Raw genomic sequence first — 5,410 nt, forward strand, 5'->3', positions numbered from 1 at the left:
AGAAAGAAAGAAAGAAAGAAAGAAAGAAAGAAAGAAAGAAAGAAAGACGGACGAACTCCAGGGCTGGGGAGAGAGAGAGAAAGAGAAGTATAGTCTAGATTTGCTAAATTCCTAAATTTGCTCAGCTGTTGACCACATGGCATCCGTATGCTCATGATGAGTTCAAAGCAGAAGTTTATAATCTGTTTATTTCATTTTTGTTGTTGTTGTATAGTTTCTACACATGAATATAGAACACAGTCTATAGTGACTTTGCAAAGAAACCCTTAAGCACACAGAAAACACAAATACCAAAATAAACCAATGTACCTTCATTAAGAAAACGACAACACTAAACAAAACAAAACTAACCTAACTAAACTAAACTAAATTCACACTGGGGAGGCAGAAGCAAGTAAATCCCCAGCAAGCAGCTTACTCTAATTTCAGAAGATTTGCCCCTTTGTTGGCCTCTGAATGTACCAAGGCATGCACAGGGTTCACAGACAGGCAGCTAGTAAAAAATCTATGTAATCTTGAGGGGCATAGGAGAAGAGGGAGGGAGGGTGAGATTGGGAGGGGATGGGGCAGGAGGCTACAGTTGGGATACAAAGAGAATGAACTGTAATTAATAAAAATAAAATATTTTTTTAATCTTTGTAATCTTACCTTGTACACTTTGCTGGAAGATATCTTTGGTGAAAGTATTTCACGGTTGCATGGTGCGCACAGCGAGACCTCCGACTGCTCTTTCCAAGATTGCCTGCTGTTTCCATAAGACTTCCGTTGACCTTGGAAGAAGACAATTCGACTCTTCCAAATTCACCGACCATGTTTGTTGACATCTGTTGATAACATGACCTGAAAGGGAAAGCAGCTTTCACTGTGACTGTGTAGCCCCACCTTAGGCCAGGTGCATTTTCTTAATTTACCGACAGTGCTTTAAAATGCCTCCTAGGCTGGGAGAAGTTTACACGACTTCAAAACAATTAAGGAGGCAGGTGAAGAAGGCAGACCTCTGATTTGTTGGCCTGGTGTAGTTACTGATTTCCTCAAATGCCAGGACTACACAGAAAGTGTTATGCTCAGATCTTAGGTTCCCAAAGACCACCACGAGGAGAGCCTGACCTGACCACATATGCAAGAGCAAAGAGCTTTATTAGGGCGTAAGCAGTCTCTGTTACCGAGGCAATGGACCAGGGAGAAGAGCCCCACACAGATGCAAAGTAGGGTTTTTTTGGGGGGTTGACGATAATTGAGGGCAAGCTTGTTACAAAGTGAATGCGTAACTAACAAAACTAACACAGTGAGCTATCTACAGACCTCAAGAATGTGAGCTATTTTTCCCTGCCCTGAAAGTTCTCCTACAAGGTGGGGCTGCCCAGCATAGATGCCCCACCCTGAGATAAGATAATTTCCAGTTCTTGTCGGTTATCTCCAGGCTGTCTTGGGTGGAGGATTTTATAGTCTTGTTCCTGGAATTGGTGACCTCTGGCCTAGATTTTCTTTTAAAGTCAGGCCTGGTCCAAGAATGGAGACAAGATAGATTTTATGTTGCCCTCTCAAAAGACCCTGGTCAAAAATAAAATTAAAAATAAAAAGGTACCTGGGCACCTGTGTTTATCCTCTGACCTTCACATACACACTAAGGAGTGCTCCCTGCACACAGTAAGTAATTAATTACACAAGGGGTCTCAGAGAAATGTGCTGACCATAGCCCCGAGCCACGTGTAAAGAATCCGGGAGTGGTGGCACGTGCCTGTGAACAGAGAACCCTGGAGGTAGAGATCGAGGCAGGCTGTCTGTGTTCCAGGCAGTGCAAGTTCAAGGACGGCTAGAGCTGCAAAAAAACAAAACAGAACCCACCTAAAAAAACATGTGACAGCGAAACAGAAAAACAAAGGAAAAAAAAGGTCCCAAGTCAATGAAATTTAAAAATGGTGTTTTGGCGACCTCTTCTGGCCAATCTCTCTCTCGACTTCGGATTTAATGGTCTCAAAGAGAAGTTCGATCGTGTTCAGAGATACCGGCCCCCGGCCAGGCTCTCTCTTTCGACTTCAATAGAAACGATGTATTGTCCTGGTACCATGGCCATGCACATGCGAGATTCCCCCCGCAGAAAAGGAACAAGGCGGCTTGGAACTCTCCTGCGCAGCGCCCAGGATGACCGGCGCACAGGAGGCAGCCTGTCCTTCCATAGGTCAAAAACATGTACCACAGTCTTCCTGAGCAAAGCAACTAGGTGCCTCGGGGCACGAGCAGCGGAGTCCGGCTAGGACTCGCATTCAGAGGCACAGTCTGGGCTCCTCCTCTTGATGCTTTCGTAGATGTTTTTCAAGTCAGGGTTTCTCTGTTTAGCCTTTGCTGTCCTGGACACGCCAGAAGAGGGCATCAGATCCCATTATAGATGATTGCGACGCACCATGTGTTTGCTGGGAGTTGAACTCAGGACCTCTGGAAGAGCAGACGGTGGGTGCTCTTAACCGCAGAGCCATGTCTCCAAGCCCCTAGCGTCCGCTTGTCTCCCCCGTCATTTGAAGCGAGAAGACCCTAAGAGACACAAAGAGCCACGGCTCGAGTGCGCAGCCACAGTGACGTCTGGAGGAAGTCTGGGCTTCCAGGGACGCTCCTGCACTTGGGCTTGTTTGTCCTGTTTGTTGTTGTTTTGTGTGTGCGGCTTTTCGAGGCAGGTTTCTCGCTGTCCCGGACTCTCTTTGTAGACCACTTAGCCTAGAAATCACAGAGCTCCGCCTGTCTCTGCCTGCCGAAGGCTGGGATTAAAGGCGTGCACCACCACTGCCTGGCTTGTTTGGTTGTTTTAAATAGGTGTTGTTAACCTGGAAGTCAGTTTCTTATGGCAGGCGGAGGCCAAAAACGCCCGTAGACTACAAAGAGAGAGGAAGAAGGGGCGGGAGGCTGGCAAGCAGGGATCTGCGTTTCAACCGTACTACAACAAACAAACAAAACCTTAGGCAGCAAACGCTGGGTTCCTTTTTCCTGCTTCGGAGACATAAAAATGTCAGAATCAGGCAGCCAATCAGAATTACCAGCAACCAGAGAAATGCTTTATTTGCATAAAAGAATTGCATGATGGGAAAAGGGAAGCAAAGTTGCTCACCGTAACCTTCAAAGGCTCTTTCCGAAGGCTACCCAGGGACCACAGAGCCACTCTGAAAATTGTTTTTAGGTCGTTGAGGCCTCCTTGATCACAGCACTTGAAAGTCAACGCCGTTAGTTGCCGCTGGTGCTTCGATGTGCTGGGGGACCTGCATACAGGGGAAAAGGAAGGGAATGAGCGTGGTGCTCCTGGGATATCTACTGAATACATTTTGAGAAGAGAAAATTCAAGTGTTTTTTGTGATCTCCAATGTAGCTTGGTCTTCTAAAGATCCAGCCCTGCCAGGGCTAAACACAGAGAAGTCTGTGTTTGGTTGGTTTTGAGGCAGGGTTTCTTGAAAAATGAGGAAAAAAGCCCTCTCACATCCTCTCTTTTTTGTGGTCTTTGTGTATATATTTTTCTTTCTATTTCCCCCTCTTCCCGACTAGGCAGCTCAGTCAGAAATTTCCTTTCTAAGGCTCCTTCCCCTGAAACACTCGCAAACACTTGTTTTTTGTGTTTTTTTTCAAATACTTAATTTTGCCTAAACACACACACAGAACTGTTCTTCCTCTACTTAAATGGCAGTAGTACATAGATGACTTAGCTTCAAGGTGTTACACGAATGACACTGCTTTCAAAGGTACGGAAGTGATAGTGTTCGTTATAAATAAAAATGCTATAGGATTCAAAATATTTAAAGTAGCAGTAGATATAGTTGTAATTTGAAATGAAATGCATGTAGACTTCCTAACCTATTTTTTCTAAATATTTATGATAATTATTTATTATACAATGTTCTTTTTTTAAAAAAAGATGTATTGATTTTTTAATATATACTGTGTTCTGTTTGCATGTACACCTGCACGACAGAAGAGGGCACCAGATCTCATTCTAGATCTCTTGACCTCTGGAACAGGTGCTGGAACAGCTCTTAACTAACTTTGAGCCATGTCTCCAGTCCTTATCTTTATTTCATATGGAGTTTTAAAATCAAATGTTTCTGTTTGTTTACTAATTGGAGGTGGAGAGGAATGCCTTGACATAAGAGAAGAACTTGCAGGAGTTGGTCACAGGGATTTAACTCAGGTCCTCAGACTTAGCAAAAAATGACCTTATGCTCTGAGCCATCTCAACAAACCTTATTTTTATTTTATTTTTTAAGTAGTACAAGGTCAGCCAGTTTAGCTTTCAAGATATCATCTGTCAAACTTAGCTTTACATTTCTACATTATTGTTTTAATCAATTCTGTTCTTATCTGCCTGGTTGATCTGGTTTGATTTCTCATGAATGTTCTCTTGGCATAAGAAAACTTGACCTTACACTGTGCAGGAAGGGGCATGAGTCTGCAAAGACATGTTCATGTTGGTTGCTAAATACTAAGCATTGTATTTTGGAACAGAGGGTTTCTTTCTGTTTGGATTTAGCCTGGAGCTATTCATGTAAACCAGGGTTCCTACTCCTGCCACTACGAAGGGCAATTTCTTCTTGATGTCCTACAACCACAATTAACTTCCTATTAGATCATCATAAATATATTTGTTTATAGGAGCATGAATCTCACTTGAGGTCCACGTGTGTCTTTCCTTTATGGCTGAGGTTGGGTTTCTTGGAGAGAGGGGAGGTGCTTGAGTTGGGAGTGATTCCGGTCACCACCGTCGCACTGCGGGAGAAAACAAAGATCAGGCGCAATGGATGCTTTCTTCCACGAGGTGGCTCCCCACACCTGGTGCGCAGAGCTCGTTTCTTCAGGACATGACCACCTTTGGCCAGAAGAGGGCGCAGCAACACCACCCTTCTGTTTCTACCATCGTGCCCGACCAAGGGGAGATCACCCTGACAGACAGAATAAAACTGCGGTCAGAATGGAGGAAGAGTAGTATGTTAAGTCCTGCTACTACTATGAATTACAAATTAACAAGGCTCCGTATTCTGTCATACAATATTATGTTGAAGGCTTTGGTTGATACTAATACAAAGGCGTAAGAATTAAAAAGGAAGGGGTAAGTTATTTTTATCTTCAGATAGTATGATAACATGTATGAAAATCCCAAGGATATCAATGAAAAAGCCATTATCAACATTAAAGAAAAATTTCAGGCTGATTGACTGTTATCCATTATACATGAATTTTGTAGAAAAAAATCAAAGCAAAAGCTTATGCTAATGAAAGCTGAACAAAAAGACTGCCTGCATTTTTAGTTTAAAATTTTATTTGTTTTACTCAGTGTGTGTGTGTTCCTACACTTTGCACATGTGTAAAAGCATGGGCGCCTCTATGAAATGAACAAAGTGAGGCTGTCCTGAGAGATGAAAGGAATGATAGATGAGGT

General features: G+C 43.4%; 1 long non-coding RNA gene across 1 annotated transcript; it reads right to left on the reverse strand.

Annotated features, from left to right (window-relative positions):
* Positions 1-652: 652 nt before the first annotated feature.
* On the reverse strand, positions 653-5,074 carry LOC129668016 (uncharacterized). The gene is made up of 3 exons (XR_008718854.1): positions 4,642-5,074; positions 3,098-3,245; positions 653-840 (listed from the first exon to the last, which is right to left on the reverse strand). It is a non-coding gene; the product is annotated as an uncharacterized LOC129668016 (long non-coding RNA).
* Between the last annotated feature and the right edge of the window lie 336 nt (positions 5,075-5,410).

Source organism: Psammomys obesus, unplaced genomic scaffold (genome assembly GCF_907164565.1).
Source record: "Psammomys obesus unplaced genomic scaffold, mPsaObe1.curated_primary_1811, whole genome shotgun sequence".
Taxonomy (NCBI): Eukaryota; Metazoa; Chordata; class Mammalia; order Rodentia; family Muridae; genus Psammomys; species Psammomys obesus.